We start from the raw sequence: 15,006 nt of genomic DNA, 5'->3' as shown, positions 1-15,006 counted from the left end.
TGAGAACTTTTTCTTTTTAATATTGTATTACTAGAAGTGAAATCCTTCATCATGAACCAAACTATGTGTTGAGCACAACTATGGCCATTTACAAAACGTCAGTGACGTTTTGTGTTTCTTCAATTAAAATAATATTTTTTATTACAAAACGTCAGCGACGTTTTGTTCTTTCATGATTAAAAAATTTTTTTTATCGCAAAACGTCAACGACGTTTTGTGTTACTACCACAATTGTACTACCACTTAAAATGATCAAATATTTTTGTATTTCACATTAAAATTATTCATATATAAAACCCTTACCCCTTACTTGTCCTTAGCTTGGAGCAAATAATTAACTGATTCTCGTCATTCTCACCGAACACCGCTTGGCGCTTACTAACCATTGTTCACAGTTTGTACTACCACTTAAAATGATCAAATATTTTTGTATTTCACATTAAAATTATTCATATATAAAAATTTTAGCCCTTACTTGTCCTTAGCTTGGAGCAAATAATTAACTGATTCTCGTCATTCTCACCGAACACCGCTTGGCGCTTACTAACCCTAATTCATTGTTCACAGTAATGCATCTTTTCAAGTATTTATTAGTTGATTATTGCCATGATGTCTATAACTAAATGTCTAACACAAATATAAAAAAGTGAGGTTTACTTATATTTTCTCTTTCATCACAAAAAAATAATAATGTCTAAACAAGTTAGGGAACAATTTTAAAGGCACTGTAGAATCTCCTTTAATAGTTATTGGATGAAAGTATTTTTCGGATAAAAAAATAATTAAATAATATTCGTCTATCTAGGCAATCCCCATGCATTGATTCGCTGAATTCTGCTGTTTTCTATGTGTAGCATAATAACACACACAAGGGAGCATGGTGTGATTTTTGAAATCTCCCTCCTTATGTATGTGTAATGTGCTGTATTATTATATTCAAATAATGTCATGGGTATTACACTTAAAAATTCATCATTATTACGTGAAGTCCTAACTAGTGAAGAACAATTCAAACGCATGGGGAAAAACATGTAGCACGTCGTCTATGTGGGGTTTGAATTAGAAATGTAAATCATATCTGATAAGGGTAACAAAATAATTATGCCAGACGAATCAGTTACAAGTTAGTTAGTGTGGTTTAAAGTCTTCCCTCCATCTATGACTGATGTATATAAAAGGAATTGTATGAAATGTTGAATAATGATTAATTGTTTTGACATTCAATAGCTTGTATAACAAGTCATAAGAAATACAGAATTCTCTTCTGTGATCCTTCATTCCCTTGCATCCTTCTTCATTTTCTTCTCTATCTCTCATTTTCTTCCTATATATACACAAACTCTTTTAATATCATAATGATTCTCAATTTCCCATTATATATATTCAGTTGGACTGGACCCAACTTCGAATTCGCGTTCCTAGTCAAATCTTTTTTCTCTCTTTTTATTAGAGGTATGCAAAGGAATAAATTAAACGTTCCCACATTATAAGTACCAATCAATGAACCTATAAATTAAAGCAAGGTGAAATTTTTTTGTCAAAAACATGACAAATTTTTATATATATATGAAATCTTCAAAATTGTGGGAGAACTTTTTTACGAATGAAAGGACTAAGGGAGGGGGAAAATAAAGAAAGGATATTAAAGGAGATTAGAAAATACTATGTGGGAATATATAGATAGGAGACAGAAATAAGACACTTACTTTGAAACTGAGTGTGCATAAGCCTACTTAATCATTATTCTCTTTACTTTAAAATATTGAATTCCAAAGTTGACCGCTCAATTCATTCCAAGTTATTATTAGGTACGGTTGTAAGCAAGCTTTGTTTTTAGTAGCGCACCACACTATTGCAAACAAAAAGGACGGAATATTAACATTTAACAGCAATAATAGGAACAATTCAAATATGCCTTATCATGACATACCTTCAAAGTTTAACCCTTTGTGTAACACACATCGGATGCTAATTTATATAATTAGAAAGTGTTCATATCCTGGGTTAAGATGTCCGACCCGAGATGTTTAGCAACAAGCCGACCGACCTCTTCAGGTCAGATTATCCGACCTCTTCTCAAAGAGCTCGGCCAATGACCGACTTCTTCACAAAGAGCTCGGCCAAAACGCTACAGAGGCCCAATAAGGGCCCAAATAGAAGGAACACAGCACAATCCAAAGGCGGCTCAAGCCTACAGAGAGAAGGGCGGTTCCGTTGAAGATAAGCTGACCTCGCCCAAAGATAAGATAAGATAAGACTAACTTATCTTATCTAAGAAGGTCACTTCTCACCATTATAAATACACTGGAGCATCCAGGTATAACTCATACTCTGATTCTACATAACACCTGTTTAATACCCATGCTAACTTAAGCATCGGAGTCTCTTGCAGATACCCCCACCCTTCGGTGACAGAGGATCAGCAGCACGTTCAAGTCCAAACAAGTCGGACGTACCAGCTCCGGTCACCATTCACCAGCCGGACACATCGGTTCCGACCAGCACAGAAGATCTCGTCCGAGATCGACCTACAGTTTCAGGTAACCCTCGGAACATTGGCGCCGTTGTCGGGAAACTTGGAAGTCATCCCATCACCATGACGAACAACCATGACAACGATCACAACTCTAGTTTGGTGGACCGAACGCCAAACAAAGACACGGACGCCACCTCCAAAGACGCACCTCAAAACGGGGGAAATAAGCAACCCCAAACACAGAAATTTTGGAAGCTATCTGTGAGCAACAGAATCGCCTTAAACAGCTGGAACAAGAAGCTGAACATTAACGGGAAGCCGAAAGAGACCTTCGGAAGAGAAATAAGACGACGTCAGAGGACAAGCTCCTAAAACTCGAAGCGGATCTCAAGGCCAAAACAACTCGATCCGGTCACGAAGACAGCCCCCACAAAGATCAAGACCCATTCATCAAAGAGATGATGAAAGCTAAAGTCCCAAAGGACTTCAAAGCTCCCGATATGACCCCGTACGACGGCACATCAGATCCAAGCCATCATCTTAGAAATTCCAGAAGCAGAATGTATCTCACGGAGGCCTCAGATGCAATCTGTTATTCTCCATCCAGAAGGATAAAGTCGAACACGCTCCAAGCTTGCTAGGGATCAAGCAAGGAGATCGGAAAAGTCTTCGCAACTACATGGAAAGATTCAACAAAGCGTGCCTGGACATACAAAGTCTACCAACAAAAGCAGATATCATGGGTCTCATCAATGGCCTACGAGGAGGACCTTTTAGCCACTCAATATCCAAGAAGCACCCAACATCTCTAAACGAGGTACAGGAACAGGCAAAGAAACACATCAACATGGAGGAGAACTCTCGACTAGGAGAGAGCTCAGAAACCGAATTCTCCTAACCCACCACAGGACAAGGATAAAGAGTCCAAGAAAAAAGAATATCAACCCGGGAAGCCTAGAAAATACCGCAATTACACCCCTCTTCGGGTGTCTTTTGTGGAGGTTTACCGAGAAATATGCAACATGGAGAAGATCCCACCACCTCGCCCAATAAAAAACCAAAGAGGTCGGACGAGTGGAAGGTCCACCTCACATCAAAGAGGTCGGACAAGTTAAGGTCCATCTCACACCGAAGAGGTCGGGCGAGTTAAGGTCCACCTCACAACAAAGAGGTCGGACAAGTTGAAGGTCCACCTCACACCAAAGAGGTCAGACGAGTTGAAAAGGACAACGGAGTGCGAACAAGCCTTCCGAGATTTCAAAATTCTTGGGGCAACCACCCATTCTTTCCAGACCATGGAAAAGTGAAGAACTCATATTATACCTCGCAGTGGGAAGTCGGGCAATAGCCTTAGCACTAGTCAGAGAAGACGGAAGTGGGCAAGAACCCGTCTACTTCATCAGCAAAGCTCTACAAGGGACCGAACTAAACTATCAAAAGATAGAAAAAGTTTGCCTAAGCCCACATACTCACCTCTCAATGACTCCACCCATACTTTCAAGCTCACACTATCAGAGTTCGGACCAACCAGCCCATAAAAGGCATCCTACAGAAAACAAACTTAGCTGGAAGAATCCTACAGAGGACAGCTCGGATAATTCGGGGGACCCTGGACAAAACCAGAGAACATCTCGGACAATTCAGGGGATCCTGGATAAAAACAGAAAACAGCTCGAACAAATCGGGGAAAATGAAGTCCGACACATAGAATGCCCGAGCTGATGCATTTTCAAAACCAGCCAGCACCAACAGCTCGGACAATTCGGGGATATGAGGTCTGACACATGCCTCGGGAGCAGAATGCCCAAGCTGATGCATTTTCAAAACTAGCCAACACCAAACCAGAGGGCAATAACAGAAGCCTCATCCAGGCTACATAACAAGACCACAACAAGTCAATCTCGAAGGCGGTATAAGGGATGTACTCAGGGTCAGCCACAGTAACACGCATTAAAACTATGGAATTCAGCCAATCAGACATGCCGTCCGGGATCTTAGTATACATCTCAAAGACATAGGTCGACTATGGGATTACTACCAAACAACTCGGGCAAATAAGGAAACAACTCGGACAATAATAGCAGAACATCAAGTGACAGACGTGGCAGTAAAAGGGAAACCCCAAGACTCACACGAAAGTCCAGGGGCACCCTTTGGAGGCAATAACAAGGCAAGAACACAGAGAAAAGAAGTCGACAATCTATACCCAAACAGTCCGAACACCTCTCAAACAAAAGGTCAAAACAAAAGCTAGAACTTTTGTACAAAAGGAGTCAGGCAACGATGAAAAGAAACAGGAACAACAATCAAACCCTAAGCAAAGCACACATTCTTCTCAAAGGCGAATGACAAAAGAAAAGTGACAACAAACGATCAAAGATGCAAACTTTTTGCAAAAAGAACCAAAGTTCTACAGAGCAAATACAAAGTCAAAGCTTTACATGCCAACTTCCCTATAGCCCCACCTAAAGAGCTCCCATAAGTCTTATGGGCATATCGGATAACCCCACACTCCACTACAAAGGAATCACCCTTCCGATTAACTTACGGAATGGAGGCAATGATCCCAATGGAGGCCAAAGAAGGATCGCCCAGAGTGATCCACTACAGTGAAGAGGCCAACTCCCAACTTCAAAAGGAAGAACTCGACCTACCTCCAGAAACCCGAGAAAGAGCTCGGATCAAGGAAGAGGCGTTAAAATGTCAAATGGCCTCAAGATACAATCAGAAGGTAATCTAACAACAACGATCTCATCCTAATCCGAAATGACATCAAAATAGGTCGGCAGCCAACTGGAAAGGACCATACCAAGTTGTTCAGAAAAACTGGGAAAAGGTTGCTACAAAGTGTCCAACCTCGAGGGACAAGAGCTACCAAGGTCATGGCATGCCTACAATCTAAAAAGGGCGCCAGGCCGAGATCCAAAAAGATTTCCGACCTAGAAAGGTAAGTACTAACATGTACACATTCTTATCTTCATCTTATTGTTTAAAAGATTGCAGATTCCCTAGAAAGTTTCCTACCAAGACGCCCGACTACGGCAGGTCGGCAAGATAAAAACCAAATTCATCGTCCAAGATCGACATAACGAAGTCGGTCTCCTACAACGGACAAGTTATAAAAGTAATCCCTGAAAGAGACCTGAACAAGGTCCAAGAAAGAGGATTACAAAAATAACTTAGAAGGGCCCGACATGAAGAAGTCAGCCCGAGCCAATTAAAGCTACAACTTGGACTGACGAGAAGAAGTCGGACCAACAAAAGCTACAGATCGGACCGACAAGAAAAGTCGGACCGGCAAAAGCTACAGATCGGACCGACAAGAAAAGTCGGACCGGCGAAAGCTACAGATCGAACCGATAAGAGAAGTCGGACCGGCAAAAGTTACAGCTTGGACCGACAAGAAGAAGTCGGACCAACGAAAGCTACAGCTTGGACCGACAAGAAGAAGTCGGACCAACGAAAGCTACAACTTGGACCGACAAGAGAAGTCGGACCAACAAAAAACGTGCGCTAAAACGGATATAGCTCCGCCCAAAAAGCCACGACTCCACAACAAGGCTATCAAAATTGTTCAGAATGACTAAAAAGTGTTCTACGAGAACACTAAAAAGTCGTCAGACAAGTTAGCCCCAAGGACCACCTTGACCAAACAGAAAGTGGACAAAACCAGAAGTGATCAAAAGAGGTCGGACAACAAAGTACCGACACTCTATAAAGATCCACAAAGGGGACAAAGACATCTCACAAACGGCCAAAGGAAGGCCAGGAATGCTTCGCTGAAAGGTATGAAGTTTTGAAAAAAGACACTACTTAAAAAGCGAAAAGCACGGCCTCAAAGACGGAGCTAAAAAGTCGTCCAAACAAACTATACCTAAAAAGTTGTTGGATTATGACTAAAAAGCCTGAACAGTGAAGACAAACAATTCGGAAGAAAGCTGAAAAGACCTCTCAACAAACTAAAAAAGGCAATACCAGACTCGCACAAAGGAGAAACTACTCAAGATCGACCAAAGTCAGGATGCTTGAGCATGACTTCCTCAACGAGATCGAAGCTCCGAAAGCACGATCTCGCGGAAAGGTCCAAACTCAAGCAGGGGCAAAGTCGTACAGTTCGACGTCAGCTAAGAAGAGGCGCAAGTACGATCTCAAAAAAGAACAAGCCAAAAGGTTCAGAAACAACTTAAGGCTCAAATGTTCTTAGCTAAAAGGGATACAACTCCACTCAAAGAAGGCACAATCTCAAACAGGGCTACGTACGTCATCCGAGACTAAAAAGGTTCAATATAAAGAACACTAAAAAGTCATTGGACAAGTCACTAAAAGCCCGAATATCAAGCCGCAAGGATAACTTCGCCAAAGCAGAGGGTTGTCAACACAAAAGCAAGGCGTGATCTAGAAGGCAAGGGTAGAAAACCCACACTACCACTCAAAAGAGGATGGACTGTGAAGTACCAAACCTCTAGAAAATCTGCCAGAATTGCAAAGCAATGAAGAAACAAGCCAGACAGATGCTTGAGCACGACTTCCAAAGAGATCGAAGCTCGATCTCATGGAAAGATCGAACTCAAGCAGGGGCACTGTTCATACCCTGGGTCAAGATGTCCGACTCGGGATGTTTAGCAACAAGCCGACCGACCTCTTCAGGTCAGACTATCCGACCTCTTCTCAAAGAGCTCGGCCAATGACCGACCTCTTCACAAAGAGCTCGGCCAAAACGCTACAGAGGCCCAATAAGGGCCTAAATAGAAGGAACACAGCCCAATCCAAAGGCGGCTCAAGCCTACAGAGAGAAGGGCGGTTCCGTTGAAGATAAGCTGACCTCGCCCAAAGATAAGATAAGATAAGATAAGATAACTAACTTATCTTATCTAAGAAGGTCACTTCTCACCATTATAAATACACTGGAGCACCCAGGTATAACTCATACTCTGATTCTACATAACACCTGTTTAATACCCATGCTAACTTAAGTATCGGAGTCTCTTGCAGGTACCCCCCACCCTTCGGTGACAGAGGATTAGCAGCACGTTCAAGTCCAAACAAATCGGACGTACCAGCTCCGGTCACCATTCACCAGCCGGACACATCGGTTCCGACCAGCACAGAAGATCTCGTCCGAGATCGACCTACAGTTTCAGGTAACCCACGGAACAGAAAGTTATATATGAAATCTAGTTAACATAATTAAGTTGTTTCATATATATTAAAGAAGAATGTTAATTAGGGATGAATATTTTTTTGTAAAAAAAAGGGAGAGAATTGGTTAATATTAATTTAAATTTTAGATAAAAATAAAGAAAAAAAATATTGTTCACCTATTTCTTTTTTTGTATTAAGTATATTTTCATATGACTCAAAAAAAATGCAGAGTTAAAATTTAGTTATTAATAAGGATAAGGATATAACAAAATTGACATGAAGTAGTGGTTAACGCAGTTTGTATTTGAATTAAAGAGCCACTTTATTCAATAATTCTATGAAAAAATATAGTTGGATTGGACCAATAACAAGTGGCAGCATATTGACTGCATATATTTAAATCTATATCTAAATCTGAATATATATGTAAGCTACTGAAGTTGATGTACGGCTATTTAATTTTTAAACATGAGCATATTGAACATACATATTTTAATTGAAGTCTTGGTGGTCACAATAATTATGAGAGAAATTTGAGGGTCTATCGATATTAATTAATAATATTTTGGGTTAATATCATATTTTTATATTATTAAAATTTACAAATTTAAATTTTAGAATATATGATTTAGTTAATCTTATATTTCTTAGATATGTATAAAATTATATTTATTGACTAAATATTGACCTAAAATAACGAGTTTTGTTGGTAATATAACATTGTTCAAAAACATACAAGAGGACTTGCTTGCTTCTCTCTTTTGGAAAAGAAATTAAAAAGGAATGGATATGGTTAGTTCAATTATTCAGCCGAAATCTTTATGGCTGGACAACATTGTCACCTGCTACCAAGGCCGGTAGTAATATTGTATTGCCACCACTCATCACATCTTAAAGCTTTTTCTATTTTTCTATTCACTCGAAACGAAAATTCCACGGACGGTCGGTAGAAACAAAACATAGACGGAACCCTCGTGCATGAATAGCTACCAGGCCATCAAATTATAAAATAAATAATATGTGACCCTGGTCCTGCCGCATGTGCACGCCGCATACGCCATCTTCATATAAACTACTACTGTTATCCAAAACCTATATATTATATATGTTTACTGTAATAAACTTCATTTGATTTATTAAAGAACTATACAAATAAAGAATTTCGTTTGTGGATCCACCATGCACGATGTATCATATGATAACCTCCACAATTAAGTGAAGGACTTGTAGTGTTATTTTTAGATTTCCATTCTATAATAAAGTATTGATACTTTGATATATAGTATTAGAAAATATCCATAGCCGTTTTGAGATTCGTATAAATACTCAATGTAATTCTTAAGATCCTAATTTTTTCATTTTAGTCCTTCAGATAGAGTTTCAAGCACTTAAAGTGGTCCCTGAGCATATTTCTGGTGATGAGTTATCACCGGACACTATTACATAATTGACTTTTACTAACATTTAAAAAATGTTACCAAATCATATTAAAATGTTAGCTATTTATATTAGTAACATTTTAACAAATGTTAAATATACTCTATATTATTAAAGAGTTTTACTAACATTTTTCTAAAGATTTAATAACATTTAATAAAAATGTTACAATAGATCTTCTATAGTAATATTATGAGAAATGTTACAATAGACTTTTCTTAGTAACACTTAAAGAAATATTATAATAGATATATTTTGTAACACTTAGAAAAATATTACCATAGATATTTTTTGTAACACTTAAAAAATGTTACCATAGATATTTTTTGTAACACTTAAAAAATGTTACAAAAGATCTTTAGTAACATTTTTTTACTTATATTATACTATTTTTTATTTTATATTATACATAATATAACTATACTAAAATTAATTACTACAACATGAAATATTTCATTAAATTCACAAATTCACAAAATGAAATTTTTATAGCCTCTTTCATTAATCAATAATCATTGTACAAATTTGCTTCGTGATGCAAATAAAATGGAAAAAGAAAAAAAATACTTATAGCACTTAAACTCTATAAACATTCCATATAAAAAAGAAAAGAAAAAATGATACTATGTACATAAAAAACTTAATCCTTATACTAATCCTAGAAAAATGTATTTATCTGCTTGACTAGCTCATCGCTGCGACGACTTATTACCATTCCCTTAAACCAGTCAACCAAGTTCATCTGATGCACATCAAACAAAAAAGCAATAAGAACTCATATAGTGGGCAGAAATAAAACCTTAAGAAAAATAATCATGGAATCACCTCTGCAGGTGGTTTGGAATCCCAAGTAAAGTTTTCACTTTCCAACCACTCACCTCTAATAAAATAAAAGTAAAAAATAAAATTGGTTATTAACATAATTTTCCTGACCTAACTGATAGCTATCTACAAGCTACAACAAGAAATCAGGAGAGGAAAGTTTCAACAGTTCATCACAAAAAACAGGAAAAAAGTTTCAGGCTTTTCAACTTTTAATCAGCATAGCAATGAAGAATTTCATTGATTTATTCTAATATTCTTACCTTATCCAAACAGTTCCCCATATAATTGTTCAAAAACCACAAATCTTGAAGTTTGAGAGGAAATACCACCAATTTTTGTAGAACAAATTTTTGCAAGACCATAAAAATAAAAAGGAATTAAGAGAGGTACAAAGAACAATAGCCAACTCAAATGAATGTAACACTTTATTGGTTGGCTTCGAATCGGTGAGTTACCCCAAGGCCATAGTGAAAGCTTATATTATTGGATGACTAAACAAGAGCAAAAATCAAGTGAAGGAATGGAGCTAAACCAAAATAAATATAAAAACAATGTGCACAAGGGATTCTCCATCATCTATGGACTAGTGGCAACTGGGGTTTCATAAACAGTACAAATCATTGTTGTCAGAATGATGCAAGAAATGAAAATAGAACCTTTCTTATTACTTAAACAGTCACACATGTCTAGCTTCCAAATATATATACTAGCAAATAAACTCCTATATTTGTTTCTTTGATCAATGACAATAAAAAAGGAGATAGAAAACTATAAGAAAGGTAACATAAGACAAACTAGTAGTGAAATGGCAATGATAAAAACTTTAATTTCTGACACTTTTGACCCCAATGGGTGTGCTGCTGCTAATTTAGATGATGAACCAATGGATAATATACACTTACTAAACTTGAAAGTGTTAAGAGAAGGTTCACCTTCATCATTATTTCCAAGTCTCTCAGAGCTTTGTTGGTTAGATCTCTCTTACTGTGAATCCCTCACATCCCTTCCAATTAACCTTTTTAAGCTAAAATGGCTAAGAAAACTATATCTTCGTGGCTGCTCAAATCTCGAGAAGCTCCCTGAGATAGAAGAGGATATGAAAAATTTAATGGTGCTCATCTTAAATGAATCAAGAGTACAAGAATTACCTTCAACAATGCAAAATTTGGTAGGTCTTGAGGAGTTGAGCTTGCATGGTTGCAGAAGCCTTGTATTCATTCCATCTTCAATTGGACGTTTCAGCAAACTCTGCATTCTTGATCTTACCTACTGTGAAGCACTTGAATCTCTTCCTAGCAGCATTTTCAACCTGAAGTTGACAAAGCTTGATTTGCATGGTTGCTCAATGCTGAAGACTTTACCAGAGATCATGGAACCTGCAGAATCTTTTGCTCACATGAACCTGGCAAAAGCAGCAATTAAAGAAATACCCTCATCCTTGGCTTATTTGGTTGGGCTTCAAACCTTGCAGCTCAACTTGTGCAAAGATCTTGAGTTTCTTCCAAACAACATTGGTAATCTAAACCTTCTCTCCAAGCTTGATTTTTCTCGCTGTGAGAAACTCTCAGAACTTCCTAGCGACATTGGAAACTTGTCATCATTAAGGGAATTGTCGCTGCACGAAAGCAGCATTGTGGACCTTCCTGAGAGTATTGCTCATCTTTTAAGCTTGAAATCATTGGATTTAAGTGATTGCAAGAAGCTTGAAAATATCCCAGGCCTTCCACCATTTTTAGAACACTTTGTGGCGTTTGATTGCCCATCTGTTAGGAGAGTGTCAAGTTCAGGATTTGACATTAAACTTACATCAGATTCCAAAGATGGTATTTTCAAGTTTCACCTTACCAATAGCTAAGAACTGACTCAAAGTTCTGAGAGTAATATTGCTGGTGATGCATGGCAAAGAATGCTAGATAATGCATATATGTCTAGTGTTTTGAAGAGACCATGTGCTTTGCACTAATAATGCGTGAATGATAAATAGGTCCAGTGCTTTGAAGAGACCATGTGCTTTACACTAATAATGTGCTTCTTGCTTGCACAGTTACACAAATCAATCATAGACTTACTAGGTCAGCACCATATTTTGAAGTGCAGGACTTGGACAAATACTTTGCTGATCCCTATAACAACAGAGACGAGTTATGTTACTCATTATGGTGAAAAGTAGAAAAATAAATTCAAAAGTTAAAGAAGGCCAAGACTAGAGTAGAGTACATGAGTTTCAACAACTCCTTTGTAGAAATTTTCAATGTGCTTTATTCTGGAGACATCTGGTCTGTTGCACAACATATTTAAGCAAGTATCAAGTATGAAGAAGCAGAGCAAAACTAAGTAAGGAGTCATACACATGGATAAAATAGCCGGCATCTGGCACGCATTTCACTCTGGCGCTATTTGGTAGGAAGGATTTGAAGCGATCGCAGTTCAATATAGCAGCCAATCCTCCAGCAGAGCATCCAGATAGAATAGGCTGTGTAATAAAGAACTATATACGAGTCCTTCTATGCCATGAGCAATAAAATTGAGGATTTGAGATTACACAGATTCCAATTCTATTTGTCAAAATATTCAAACAAAACTAAAGAAGTAAAAGAGGAGAAAACATAACTAGAGTCTACTGAAATTAAAAAAAAAAAAAATAGAACTCATCGCGGCAGCATGTCAGAAAAATTGTGTAAATACAAACAATAAATTCAGAAGGATTTGAATAACAACAGAAGCAGCTTTAAACAAGAATAATTAATTGATCTCAAACAAGAATAGAAGGACATTTGTTAGAATGGAAAAACATAACAAAAAGATATATTTTCTTTCTTTCACATTCCAGTAAAGAAAATACTTAATCTGCTATTTTTCAAGGGGAAAAATAGAAAATAAATTAGAGAAAGAGTGAGAGATCATACCTTATCACTGTTTGATAGCAAGTCCACCATGTCTAATTTCATTTGAACTAGAATTGTTATCATAACATCTTTTTTAAATCTTCTTATTTTGTATCAAATTAATTACTACTCTATACAACAATTTCATCTAGAATCAATATGAGTTTTTTCAATTGGCAATATCAAACAAAACAGAAATTAAAAATTAGAATCCAGCTTAGTAAGAAAAAGCAACTAGAAAACAGAGGATATGAAAACCTAATAATGTATGATTTTTAACAACTTAATAAGCAAATAAACATGTTTCAAGATCGGTAAATGAAAACCTAAATTCAAAACCTAACTACTAAATAACCAATTAAAAACTTAAATCAACTAATAATTATACATCAAATTAATTATTATGTAAAGATTAAAGAGGATTGAAGGAGCAAGAAACTAACTAAACAAGAGAACTGGAAGTTACCAGGCCGTGGGACGAGCAGACGATGAAACCGGCGAGAAGACGGTAGTGCAGGCGAGAAGATGACGACACGAGAGAATGAACCAGGGGCGAGACAACGCAAGCTGGAGTGAGAGTGAGAACACTAGATTGTGGTTTCAATTCGCGAACCGTGAGATCAAAGAGGCAGAACGAGAGGTCGAAGAGGCGGAGCGAGAGATCGAAGAGGAGGAGCGAGAGGTGGTTTCATAGCTCCAAGAGTAGGAGTGATTCAGACGCGTGAAATTAAGAGAAAATGAACAGAACCCCACTTTGAGACTCTAGGTTTTATGAAATTGGGGGAAAATGAAATTTGGTAACGTTTGTATATTTTTACTTTTTTTTTTAAAATAAAAATGATATTTTCTTTATAAATGTTACTAAAAGTATAATTTTATTAGTATAACTAACATTTTAAAAAATGTTACATAAAAAGTGTTAGTAAATGTCTAAATTCTAGTAGTGGGAGCGCTGACGTGGCCTTTGTTTGCCACGCTGGAGGGGTCCAACGACTATCTGAGCTGGCCAATTTCCAATTTTTATCCACGTTGGTCCCCTTTATATCTAACTCTAAATCTCCAAATTTCCGTAAATTTCATCTCTTCTTCTTGTTCATCGCACTCTCCTCATTCTTTCGTCGGGGACTGTTACTCATGTCGATGATGGGTGGGGGTAGCACTGTAGGTGGAAGCTCTGTTCGTTTTCCATCTAGTTGGAACCATATGAGAACACCAACCAAGAGCAGAAAATCGGAACCGCCAGAATGGTGCGGTTGTGAAGGCAATGAAGGTGTTTGAAATCGTTTATGGAAGAAGTTGTGTTGTTGGGTCGATGGATAATCTGTACGAGAAGGTACAAGTATTAAGCAAAGAATGGTAGAACACATCTATAAGAATGATTAAAAATGAAGAATAAGAATATTGTAGAGAGAATGAAGAATGAAAACTCGTGAGTCAGTTTATATACAGAGTATAAATCATGATGAAAAACATAAATATATATTGAGGGAATAATAATAATAATGTTGTGTGTGTATCTATTGAAGTTGTTGGATTACCAAATCCATGTGTCATCAACTTGAATGGCGGGAATGTGGGAGATTTTGGGCCAAAGCTGTGGATCCTTCATCTGACATCGTTTGCCCAGAAAAGGGCTTCCCCAGATGTTGAGTTGTATTAGAGAAGCAGACAGCTTTTTTCCCTCCATATTCTGCAACTTGGGACAATCAGCAATGGCTAAATGTTGGAGGGAAGTGAGGTGAGGAGAGTGCGATGAACAAGAAGAAGAGATGAGGTTTACGAAAATTTGGGAATATAGGGTTAGATATAAAGGGAAAACCAACGTGGGTACAAATTGGAAATTGGAACCCTCCAGCATGGCAAACAGAGCCCAGGTCAGCATTCCGGTGATGATTCATCACCAAAAATATGCTCAAGGACCACTTTGAGTGCTCGGAGCTCTATCTGGAGGACTAAAATAGAAAAATCGGGATCTTGAAGATTACATTGAGTATTTACGCAAATCTCAAGGATGACTATGGGTATTTACTCTATATAGTCTTTATAATTAATCTTATGTTTTGAATTAACTCTGCTAAAAATGGAGTTATGCCAACTAATTTTTAATGTAGCTAAGCTAGTATTAAAATTTATCCTATTATTGAATCCCTTGCTCCATTTATGTCTACTTAATTACTTTTATTTCACCATGCAAATAATTTTCTTCTCTGACAAATTTATTTCTAATATCATATATTATGT

At 37.4% G+C, this 15,006-nt stretch overlaps 1 long non-coding RNA gene across 1 annotated transcript; it reads right to left on the bottom strand.

Moving 5' to 3' along the window:
- Positions 9,531-10,170, bottom strand: LOC107634600. The gene is made up of 2 exons (XR_002358545.1): positions 10,141-10,170; positions 9,531-9,797 (listed from the first exon to the last, which is right to left on the bottom strand). It is a non-coding gene; the product is annotated as an uncharacterized LOC107634600 (long non-coding RNA).

The sequence above is a fragment of the Arachis ipaensis genome, chromosome B03 (genome assembly GCF_000816755.2).
Source record: "Arachis ipaensis cultivar K30076 chromosome B03, Araip1.1, whole genome shotgun sequence".
NCBI classification, from domain to species: domain Eukaryota; kingdom Viridiplantae; phylum Streptophyta; class Magnoliopsida; order Fabales; family Fabaceae; genus Arachis; species Arachis ipaensis.
The sequence above is the reverse complement of the archived record's forward strand: the minus strand, read 5'-3'. Positions and strand labels throughout refer to the sequence as shown.